Source organism: Petaurus breviceps, unplaced genomic scaffold (assembly GCF_028583685.1).
Source record: "Petaurus breviceps papuanus isolate PSGF00001 unplaced genomic scaffold, PetGlider_PUasm1.0 90925, whole genome shotgun sequence".
Classification (NCBI taxonomy): domain Eukaryota; kingdom Metazoa; phylum Chordata; class Mammalia; order Diprotodontia; family Petauridae; genus Petaurus; species Petaurus breviceps.
The window spans coordinates 32,998,543-33,011,400 of NW_027187380.1; the positions used below are offsets into that span (position 1 = coordinate 32,998,543).

Below are 12,858 nucleotides of genomic sequence, written 5' to 3' on the forward strand. Positions count from 1 at the left end.
CCTAGGTTATTGTAAAGGTCTCCTAACTGGTCTCATTGCTTTGAGTCTTGAAAAAAAATGATTTTTCTTAAGTGCAGATCACTCCATGTTAGTACTCTAGTCAACTCTAGCCAAGTCCAGTGTCTCTCTTTGCTTATAGGTAAAAATATGAACTCATCTATTTGGCTTTTAAAGTGGTTTACAACCTAGCCTCATTCTATCTCTCTAGTCTCATTAAACATTACTCCTCTTACTGTACTTCAGTCAATCTGGACATTTTTTCTGTACTTACACATGGCATTTCATCTCTCATCTCTATGCCTTTGCACTGGTTGTTCCTCATGACTGTAACGGGGTGTATAAGGTATTCAAGGAAGACTATCACCTCTGGTGTAAGGGCTTGCCAAACCCTTTTCAGAGGTGCTCATCTACCTTTGGTGTCTACCTGATTCACCCAACCCTCACCTGTGGTTCCAAGAAGCTGTAGTATGTGCAGTGGCCACACCTGGGTAAACTGTCTCAGCAGACAGACTAAAACAGGCTGAAGGTTACCAATGGGTCTCAAACCTGTTAATGAGTTAGAGGGATGTCTACCTCAAGCATGTAAAGAATTCCAGTGGAATGGACTGATGAGAACAATTTGTTCCAAAGACCATGAAGGCAGCTGAAGGGGGATGCTGTGGAGTTCTTAGAGCTTAGTCAGGCATCAAAGACCCCAAGGTCATCCACTGTATCCTAGGCCATTGCCAGTCATCTTGACTTTCTCCCATCACTGGACTTTGGTGACTCAGGAAGAAAGGGTGAGGCTGCCAACTTTGTGCATCTTTGCCTCACTTAAATTCAATTCACATGCAGGATATCACCCATGATGTCACTGGTCCTATTTCAAAAGGAAAAACAATAACAACAAACAAACAAACAATATCCTTACCTCTGTCTTATAAATTCCTTAAAACTTTTCTTGTCACTCTTTTCCCCCACTGTTTTCTTAATGACATTGCATTTGATTACCTTGTATCTGTTTTGTGCATGTGTATGTATATATATATATATATGTTTGTGTGTATATCTATATCTGTATCTATATCTATGTATGTATGTATTTACTTGTAACTCTGGATTCAAAGGGCCAACTGCATGAGACTCCCTTCTCACTGGTGGAGATAGATTATTCACTATCCTTCACCTGACCGAGAGATAGGCAAAATTGGTGAGAGCAAGAGAGAAGAAAACTCCTGATCTTCTGGGCTTTGAGCTTTGAGAGAAAGACACATTATTACAGCCTCTCTTCAGGAGCCTGAAGGGAGAGAAAGACTCTGGGAAGAAGGCACAGGTAGAGGAGCTGGCCATTTTTATCATGTCCCTATCCCTGATGAGCTTCACTACAGACTTCAACAGACTTCAAGACTGACTCTCTTTCTGTTTGTCTGAACTGAATTATCTCACTCCCAAACACAAAGCTCATTCACTCTATGTAATCTAGTATATTGTCTCCTACATATACTTTCTCTGATTCCTGCTTGCTATCTATTTAGATAAGTGGATTTATTTGCTATTTGTTATGTGTATTTATAGGAACAGGTGGGAAGAGAATCAAGATATAGAACTTGAGTCTTTTTTCTCCATGCAAGGGATAACAATCAGGAGTGAAATTTGAACCTAAAAATTATCCCTCCTAGGCTAATATTTAATTCTAGCCCAGTTTTTTCTCTCTCTGAGGAGAATATAATGACCAGCTGCTGGCCCCAACCTCCTACTTTGCCTCCTGAAGGAATCAAAGTCTCCTTTAGAGAGAAGTGTGGGGAGGACACTCTAAATTAGATATCTATTCTTGCTTCACTGCAAGCCACATCTAGATAGACTCATATGGACATATATAACCTACATGGGAAAAAAAACAGCATACTACACATACACACCCCTTCATACTTATGTATGTATGTATGTATGTATGTATGTATGTATATATGTATTGTCTACCCCATTTCCCTACCCCATCTCCAGTAGAATATAAACTACTTGAGATGAAGGATTGTTTCTTTTTTTTTTTTAAGCAATCGGGGTTAAGTAACTTGCTCAAGGTTACACGGCCAGTTATTTCTGAGTGTGGTGCTGAGTATCTGAGCCCGGATTTGATCCAGGTCATCCCGACACTGGAGCCAGTCCGCCCCTCCCCAGCCCTATTAAAGTACTAGGCATATGATAGGTGCTTCGCAAATAAATACTTGTTGATTCATTGATTTATTCCATTGATATGGTTTATTTTGGCACAAGAGACTCTTCCCAACAGACACTCCCACCTCTGTGAAGTACATTCCCTCCAAGTAGTTTATTAATTTTTAACAGAAAAAAAGAGATTTGTCTTTTCATGTTAATGGTATGATTAGTATTATATTTGACTTAATTTTGTTCAAGTCAATGATACTTTCTTCAGTCTGCATTACTTCATACTAAGCTGTTCCTCATACCTGACACATTCTTTTCTCACCTCTGTCCCTCAGGACCCACAGCTTTGTTAAAGGCTCTGCTCAAGTATTCCCTCCTATACAAATTCTATCCTGATAATTTATCAATCAATAAACATTTATGAAGCACCTACTGTGCTAAGTGGCAAAAGATAGGTCCTGACTTCAAGGAGCTCACAATTTAATGGGGGAGACCACAGTCAAATATTTACACATATGCTATATGCAGGATAAATAGGAAATGATTAACAGAGGGGTGACACTAAAATTAAGAGGGGTGGGAAAGGCTTCCTGTAGAAGATAAGATTTCATTTGGGACTTAAAGGAATTAAGAAAAGGTGGTAGGTGGGGATGAGTAGGGAGAGTATTCCAGGCATGGGAGACAGCCAGAGGAAATGGCTAGAGTTGGAAGATGGAATGTTTTGTTCAAGAACCACAAGGAGGCCTTTGTCACTATATCAAAAAGCATGTAGCAAGAAGGTATAAGAAGACTACAAAAGTAGTAGGGGATTATATTATGAAGGACTCCAAGCAGAGGATTTTGGTATTTGAGACAATAAGAGTCTATTGAGTAGGGGGTGGGATGACATTGATTAGACCTATATTTTGGAAAAATAACTTTAGTGGCCTAATGGGGAATGTATTGAGTGTATTTGAGGCAGGTGTGCTGGCTATTGCAATAGTACAGGCATGAGGGGATGAGGGCCTGCACTAGAATGGTGTAGTGATAGCTCTAGATACTAGCACCTTCTCCACCACAACTAGGGATATAATTTGGATATATTTTATATTTGCTGATATATGTACATATTATTTTACCTAGTAGCATGTGCTCCTCAAGAGCAGGAATTGTTTCATTTTGTTTAGGTATCCCTAGAACCTAGAACAATACCTGACACACAGTGTCAAATGAATAATGTCATCCCCTGTTACAGAATCATAGAATTTTAGAGTTGGAAGGGACCTCGGTGATTATCCAATTCATACCCTCCAAACAAATCCCTACATTCCAAAGAGGGAAGAATTCTTCATATTTGTCATTTCTATAGCAAAATTTCACTATTTAAATACTATGACTTGTTTAGCCATTTTCCATTTGTTTTGTTTCCAGCTTTTAATTATCACAAATAATGCTACTAATAAACATTTTTTACATACAGATGCTTGTTTTCAGTAACTTCCTTGATGTATAGCCCCAATCCTAAAAGTTCCAAGTCAATTGCTATTAGCATATTTATATTACTTATATTAGCATTCCCCATGTTTTGTTTCTCAAGTGATATTTCAAAGTATTGGGAAGTCTAAAATTCATTTAGAGATCATATAATCTAATGGGCATAGTAGGAGGTGTGAGCCTTAACTGCTTATTATCATCACTCTTTTGGGAGGGTACAAAGGTTTCCTGGATTCTCAAGTCAACAGCAAGGGACTGTGGTTGCCTTTTATTTCTCAAGTATATCAACATGAAGAGTATGAATCCAAAGCTGAAATCCAACCTCCTAAACTTGGCTGCCCAAATGCTGACTTTTCTGTCTTACATCAGGAGGAAGCTATCACCAGACTGCTCATATAAACACTTGAGCCAGTGCTGGAGAACAGGAAAGAGTCTTGATTCATTGTCTCCCCTAACAGGAATAACTTGAGACAGAGACAGGATGTTTCCAAGTTTCATCATTTTCATTGCTCTTAGCACTACTATGCAATTATGTGAGTTTTGATGACTCTAAAGTTAAGGGGAACACTATTCCCTCAAAAATGGAAAAAGGATAGCTGGCATTCTGAGTTCTTCCTAACTTAAACATCTAGTTTATAATCTCATGGGTAGCTTTTATTGGATAATTTGATGAGCTCCAAATTTCAATGATAGTATCATCATATTTTCGAATTTCCATTATTGCCTTGAGAAACCAGAGGCTTATGTTGCACAGCGAAAGGAATCTTACCTATGGAAAGGCAAGATGAAAATGGCTGGGTGGACAATAATGAATAAATGTTCAGTACTTATGAAATACACCAACTAATGACCTCTTTGTTTACAAAGAACAGTAGTTTAAAAAGTTCTGAATTATTCTGTGGAATAATATCAGGAAAAAATTTAAATTGCCATTGGTCCATGAAAATAGCCACCATAATAATTTATTCATTTCTGGTATCCCTGCAAACCCTGGATTTTGAAAAATGAGTTTTTCAATTTCAAATTAATCTGTTACCTCCCATTTCTCACACTACCTCCTGTTTGGTAGACTAGACTCAATAAATAATACTAGGGAAATTCTCATATCATTAAGCCACAAGGATAAAGTTTCCAGAAATAGCACTGATTCCTTCTCACTCTAAATGCAACATAACTTGTCTTGGTTACTGTATTGGCCAAATTAAATAATTATCCTCTGGCACTAGTCCAGTGGCTGGGTGGTAATAACTCCCCATGATTTCCAACTCTCCAAATTCAAAAACCTGTATAGATAAAAGATGTGTACAAGCTTGTATTCTTTGAAGTAATTTCACTGGAAAGCAGAACTACTTGTGAACATTTTTTTTATAGGAAAGAAGTCTTGATTAATGAATATTTACTTTGGAAACTGAAAACAAGGATAGATAACAAAAGATAAATTGAAAGTAGTATAAAATGATTGACTTGGACTCACTTTCTGAGGTCCTAGCCTATTATACTTTATCCCCCTCAGGGTTCTCTAGTACCCCTAAGGAGCAGGGGAGTCTCTTTACTCTGATATTAGCTCAATTCCCCACTGTTTGTCTTCCTCTCATCCTCAGGGGCCCAGTGATTAGCAATCTAGTTACATTGAATAACTTGACATTACTTAAAAAATATAGCAAGAATAAGAATGCAAACATTTTTTTCCTAATACCTCCAGTGTGTATTCCCCCCATATCACATTGGTCTCTGGAGAGGAGGATGGAGAAGACCAGGCTCTTAGATTGGCTCAATTCTTCCATAACATTTGTCCCATCAAGTGCAACAAAGCTATGCCAACTTGTGCTGGGATGGAGCTCAGGACCTAAGCTTCTTAGGATGTTGTTGCTGGGATAGCTGCAACACCTGTCCTGTATTTCTAGACTCCTGGATCCCCATGAATCACATTCTCAGAGCAGAGCAGAGACTTCACTCATTGTACCTAGAAAAGAAAAGAATGAAAGGCCCAAAACCCAGGGTTATTTCTCAAGGCCATATGACCTAAGTTGAGGAGTAAGGAAGAGGCAACCCCGAGGCTCTTCTCCCTTACTTCATGCTGTGAGTGATAGTCACCTTCACTTTCAGACCATATGATAAAGCAAGGCAGGTATTGCCAAGCCATTTAAAAAATTCCAACACTTCTTGTTATGCAGCCAATGAAAAAAAGCTATTCACAACTATATGGTAGGCCAACAGAGATGTCCACAAACATTCTAGTCCTCTTGTCCTCTGGAAGCAAATCCCCAGCATCTTCCACTTGATTAATTCTACCTCAGAAAATTGATGGTGTCTGTACATGTGTTTGATTTCTTCTCCTGTAAAAATCATGTCAAGAATGATAAAACTCAGAATACATTGAGCATGGCTAGGAAGACAAAGGATAACAAAAAGGGTTGTTCCCTCTCCTCCAGCTATTAGAGGAAGAGAATAAGAAAGGGTTTGATCAAGGACCATTGGTTAGGGAGTAGAAGAGGCAGCAGTCATTGGCAATAAAAAGGCAGAGCTGTTTGGTTATTTTTATAGAATCATAGATTTAGAGCTAGAGGAAACCTCAGGGGACAGTTAGTTCATCATTTAACTGATGAAGGAGCTAAGGCCCAAGGAGTCCAAGGGATTTGAATCTAGGTCCTCTCCAGAGTCTTTCCACTGTACCCTATTTCTTCTCTGTTTTCTCTGCCAGAGTGAATGACATTTGTGCTGGAAATGTTAGAACAAAAATGGCTAACAGGGATTTGTTATTCAAGATAAATGAGGAGATAGGAAGGATCATCTAACTCATTGATGAATTCAAGTCCTCTGGCCCAGATAAACTACATTCTTGAGTAGTGAACTGGCAGATGTGATTGCTTAGGTAGGTAATATCTGAAAGATTGTGGAGAATGAAGAGATACCCCAAGATTAGAGGAGGGTGAATGTTACTCTGATTTTCCAAAAATGGAGGAGAATAAAATATGAAAACTATAGGCTAGTGAGCTTAGCAATAATTCCTGGGAAAATTCTGGAATGGTTTGTGAAAGATATCAGTAGTGAATATGTAGAAAAGTAAGCATCAAGAACAGGTTGTTGCAGACTATCATGATTTCCTTTTTGATAGGCTTACTAATTAGTAACTAATTAGTAATCTACTATTAGTGGAATATTTTAGATATTGTTTACTTAGATCTTGGTCAAGCTTCTAACAAAGAATCTCATACCGTTTTTGTAAAAACCAAGAAGATAGAAACCAAATAATGATACAGGAAGGTTGATTTAGAACTTGTTGTGTATCTGGACTCAAAGAGTAATTATTAATGGTTCAAAGTAAATTTGGCAGAAAGGCTCCAGGGGTATGCCTCAGGGGTCTGTGCCTGACTTTCTACAATTTAATATTTTTATCAATGACTTGAATAAAAGCATAGATGGCATGCTCATCAAATTTGTAGATGACATAAAGCTGGAGAGGGAACTAACATACTGGATGACAGAATTGGGATTCAAAAAGATTTTGACAGGCTATCCATCAATTAGTCAATAAGCATTTAAGTATCTACTATGTACTAGACACTGCTAGGTGCTGGTGATACAAAGGCAAAAGTGAAACAGGAAACTCAGGGAGTTTACATTCTGAAGGAAGATAATCTGTACTATATAAGTATATATGAAGTACATACAAAAGAAATACAAGGCAATTTGGGGGAGAAATCAGTAAAGCCTTCTTACGTGTAATGGGAATGGGAATTTGAAGATCTTCCCTGCCCCTTAATAGACCTAGGGGAGTTTGAAGACCTCCCCTGCTTTGAAAGTAACTCTGCCCCCTAACAGGCTGAATGTATGGAACCTGTGGTGGGAGGACCTTGCTGAAGGGAAGAGCCCACAGGAAGCTGGGAATCAGAGGCAGAGAGATGGTGGGAGAGAGAGGAAGTTCAGGCAAGAAGATAGAGAGATTTGTGACTAATTATTGATCTAATTTTTTTTTGTGGGAAGGCTAAAGGATGCTGTGGCTCTCAATGTTATTATGGCTTCTTAATATCTTTGGTACTGTGATGGAATCAGCTTACTGGTTTGTGGATTTGGTTTTCTGGCATCTAAATAAATATTTCATTTCTGTCCTCTATATGGAGGGTTTGGTATAGTTTGCGATCCAACGTCATGTGATATTTATAGTAACGGTCTTGATCATGATCATGGGAGCTGTAAATACTGTATTGGTGCTACAATATGGAAGGTGACTTTGAGCTAATTTTTGAGGGAAACATGGTAATCTAAGAAGCAGAGGTGAGGAAGAAGTACATTTCAGGCATGGAGGAATATGGGGGACACAACAATTCCAAAGGCATGGAATCAGGAAATGAAGCTTTGTGTAAAAAGGCCAGTGGGTCTAGATGTGCAGGAAGTGGGAAAGTGAGTAATTTATAAAAAGAATGAGAAGATCAGTTGAATCCAAGTTGTGAATGGTTTCAAGAATCAAACAGAGGAGTTCAAATCATAATGCAATAGGGAGCTGTTGAAATTTAATAAGTACAAGAGTGATACCTAATGTACTGGCATACCTAGTGTACTGGCATGACAGATCTAAATTATCTTGACTGGAGCACCGGGCTTGATCAAATAACATGAAATTCAATAAGGATAAATGTAAAATTTTACCTACTATACAAAAAAATCAACTTCATAAGTACAAATGGAGAGGCATGTCTGAAAAAAATCTGGGTTTTTTTGAAGATTGAAAGCTCAGTAAAATTAGCAGTATAATGAGGCAGCCAAACCAGCTAATGGTAATCTTGGGGTGCATTAAGAGAGCTATTGCTTCCAGGAAGAAGGAATCTTCTATACTATACACTATACTATATATATACTATACTGTACTATATACTATATATATATACTATACACTATATGCTATATACTATACACTATACTATATCCTTGTCAGATCACAGCTAAACCCAATAATATTCAGTTCTTGATGCTTTGGTTTAAAGACATTGAAAAACTACAGTGTATCTAGATAAAGTGAACAAGGATGGTGAAGGGTGTTGAGTACATGCTATATGAGAATCAAATGTGAGGATATTTAACTTGGAGAAGATAAGATTCAGGAGGGACCCAGGAAGTCATCTTAAAGGATTGTTACATGAAAGAAGAATTAGACATCCTGTTTGGTTCTAGAGGTCAGAACCATTAACAATGAGTTTAAGTTACAGAGAGGCTTGATGTCAGGAAAAACTTTCTAACTATTATAACTAATAGTTATAAAGAAATAGACAGATGCACGAGAAAAAAATTATATAATAACAATACTATAAAAATTTAGAAAGCTGTAAAAATTATGATCAATAAAAATGACCATTCATGATTCCTAAGGCCCAGAGATGAAATATGCTAGCATCCTCTTGCAGGAGATGTGAAGAACGTAGGGTAAAGAATGAAACATTTATCTTTTGAACACAGCCAATGAGAGAACTTGTTTTGCTTGACTATATATATTTATTGCAAGGAATTTGTTTTCTTTTCTTTCTTTCTAAAGGGGCAATGGTAGGAGAAAGAGAAAAATAGATTTCTGTTCATTTAAAAAAAGTGGAACATACTCCCTTGAAAAGTGGTGGTTTGTTCCTTTTTGCACAAGTGGCTGAATGACCACTTGTCAAGTATGTTATAAAGGCTTATTTTCTGGTGGGGCTGGATTTGATGATTGCAGAGGTTCCTTCCAACTTTAAAATTTTGTGAGTCTGTGAAGCATATCTTCTTCCCTACTGCATTGTAAGTAATTTGGGGGTCACTTTGCTGAGTGATTCACCCACTCATTGCTTTCTCTTTTGGCAACCCTTTCCTTGCATGTGCCACATTTACTCAGAGTAGCCCAGGGAAATTTCGTTTAGCTGACTGCAAAGAATTGGTGTAGAATCATGGGATGCATACTGGGTATATATATTTAACATGACATAGGGTGACAACAAATAGCCAGAGGTCTTTTAGTTTTTAGTACCAAAAGATTTAAAATAACCAAACCAATCCTATTTGTTGTTTAATTTGCTTAAGGAAGTATAGACTCTTATTGTGCCTGTTCACAAACAGTTGTATGGTACATTCCAAATGAGGACTTAGATTAATAAATCCTATAATTAGTCTCTAGATTCAGTAACTATAAATCACACAGCTGGAAGTGTTAGTGCTGTGGTTTTTAGCTAGTCTTCTGAAAAGAATTGAAGCTTGTCAACTTGTAGACCAAAAGGGGAAATAAAATAGCAAGGACCAAGAAGGTGAGGGAGAAGAAAGAGTACTAATTAAATCCAATAAAGGAACGTATCTACACCTAAATAGAGGAAGAAATTCCTACTACATTTTTAGTTCTCTTTATAGATATCAAAAGACATGGCAAATGACCTGATAAAAATGACTACTGAAACCCATAACTGAGTAATTTCTTCAATGTTATCCTATGTGGGTGCTGCTTCCAGTGTTTAAGCTTGTTATCCATCATACTAAAATCTCCTGTCACTCTAAGCCTGCTTAACTAATAGGATTTTGTGTTCATTCCCTTGTTTTAGGTGCATTTCACATATAGAGGCATAGTCACAGGTCTGTCTCAATAATGTTCTGGGTCTAGACTGACCTCTGGCTGAGGATCACGTACCTGCTCATTTCATGCAACACTGAAAATTCAGTTTCACATCTTTTTCCAGGTTAGCCTTTGTCTATGCATTTCTCCTATTTTAGACCTGATGGCCATGCTTGGAATCTATTTGGTCCCATATCCAAAGTTTCCATAACTTCCTCTTTCCTATAGTTGGTAACAAAGAAGGCAACCAAACTACTGATTCATTTTCCTACCTCCCTGCTCACAGAAGACCTTGCTTATTTCACTAGATCCTACCCTTTCTTTGGTATTATTTCCTAAGTGTATGTATATATATATATGTATATATGCATGCACATGTATGTATATATGTATGCATATGTGTATATATGTATGTGTCTATACATATATATGTATACACACATTTATTTGTGAGCTTTACCCTTGTTTGAACACATGAAAAACTAGAAAAATACTGGGTCTTTGGCAATCACCTTAAATATGGATTAGTGATATATCCAACACTTTATATACACAGTTAGCCTTGTGGAAAGAAGGAATGAAAACTCAATCCTGGCAGCAATTGCTGCCTGTTATGAATTATTTTAATATTTATTAGCTATCTCACAATGAGACAAATCACACGTTGTTGATGGCCATATGATTTATCTAATCCTATTTGTTTAGGAGTTTGAGATGGAGAGAGAAAACAGCCTATGTGGGGAAAAATGAAAGTTTGAGAGAGTTTGAGGTTTGGAGGGCAGTGGTAATGCAGGCTTTCAGTGACCGTGTGCATAAGTGAAACAAAGTCCATCCTGCCACAACGTAGCAGAATCAGGCCCCAGTGAGGCAGGGCAATAGCTCTCAGAACTGTAGGAGGCTTCTGTCCCAGCACAGGGCAGGAGAGTTCAGGCCCTTGTAGTGGCAGTTGACCTGCCTGGCACAGGTAGTAGCAGTTGACCTTGGCAGAAGAGTCAAAGGTGCATGTTCCAGTAGCAGGAGGCAGTAACTTATACACTAGGAAGAGCAGACAATGGGCAGAGATACAGGCATTAGTGGAGGAGTTAGCAGAGTGGCTTTCAGTGGCAGAAAAATGGTCACTGGCATGTACAATGACAAAAGGCTGATCCACTGCATCCTATTGCTTACCGTAATGTAAAACTTATTTGTCCCTTCATATTGCTGCCAGTACAAAACTCGATTGTTGACTACCTCTTTGTCAGGGGGGGCTTAGAATACCAACATGTGGCATCATTAGGAAGGGGCTTTCTGTCTTTAGCAGCAAGGGAAGTGCATGTGTCTAACCTAGTCCCCACAGAAGAAAAGAAGCAGTCCCCTAGCCTGCCTTCATTACTCAAAGATTTTGTATTCCTTGCCTTTCCATGGGGCTCCCAAGGTAAGTCCTAGCTGGTCGATCAGAAGACACCAAGTGGATGTTGGTACAGGGCAATTCTTCCTGACTTGTCAAGAGGATCAATGGGAATGCAAGAAATGTCATCTTTCCTGTAGCCTGGATATTACTGCTTCTGCTTATGTTCACCTTTTTACATTGAGAAGCCCACTATGAATTGAAAAGCCTTACTCACCAACCACATGGGTAGTACTGTATTCAGTTACAAATGATCTTATTTGCCAAATCTAATGTTTCTTTTTCTTAATCTTCAACCTTTTTGACCTCTTTGTATACTCTCTGACACTTTTAAATCTCCCATATCTCCTTGATCCTCTTTTCTCTCTAGGTTTTCATAACATTGCTATCTCCAGGTTCTCCTACCTATCTGACTGCTCTTTCTCAATCTCCTTTGCTAGATCTTTATCCCTATAACTCATCAGCCAAGTATCAGAGAGAGCACCTGGAAAGTCGGTGGCTCTTTTATATTCATCTTCCAGGAAAGTGATATGATGTCTGTAGCCTGAATCTTTAGTCTAATCCCCGGAGCCAATCAAAAGTTCAGGATGGTTTCATTGTCTTTAAAGGAAAAAAAAAAACTATCCCAGCTTGCATGAAGGCAAGAATTAGGATATTGCTCTTACTCTGCTCTGCTGCTTGCTGGTAAAGTCTTCTAGAGGCTCTTCCACCATTTAACTGATTTTAGGACTGTTGTCAGTCCTAACCTCTGATATTCAAAAAACCTGATAGAGACAAAATTAAAAGAGAAACATATCAAAAACAAAACAAATATATAATAACAAAACAAACAAAAAGACATAATAGCTCCTGAAGGAGTAAATGAATCAAGGACAGTCTTAGGAAGGACCAAATCCCAGGTCTAAACAATCAAGTTCATGTAGTCAGTCAATAAACTTTTAAGTACTTATGTGGCTAGGCAGTGTGCTAATGTCAGGGTATAGAAAGGCAAAAAATAGTCCCTGCCTTCAAGAAGCCCACAATCTAATGGAATAGACAACATTTAAATAACTATATGCAAACAAGCGACATACAGGATCAATAGGAAATAGTCAATAGAAGGAAGACACTAGATTTTTGAGAGGGATTGAGAAATGCTTCCTGTAGAAGGTGAGGCTTTAGCTGGGACTTGAAGGAAGGCTGGGAGGTAGAGATGAGGAAGGAGGACATTCTAGGTATATGAAAATGTTCAAGAAACAGCAAGAAGGTGTATCAGCAATGCCATATTCACAATGCCTATAGAGATTACAAATAT

The 12,858-nt window shown here is 38.1% G+C and overlaps 1 long non-coding RNA gene across 1 annotated transcript; it reads right to left on the minus strand.

Moving 5' to 3' along the window:
- Window positions 1-10,791: 10,791 nt before the first annotated feature.
- On the minus strand, window positions 10,792-12,500 carry LOC138152326 (uncharacterized). The gene is made up of 2 exons (XR_011166073.1): window positions 12,230-12,500; window positions 10,792-11,212 (listed from the first exon to the last, which is right to left on the minus strand). It is a non-coding gene; the product is annotated as an uncharacterized lncRNA (long non-coding RNA).
- Window positions 12,501-12,858: the final 358 nt, after the last annotated feature.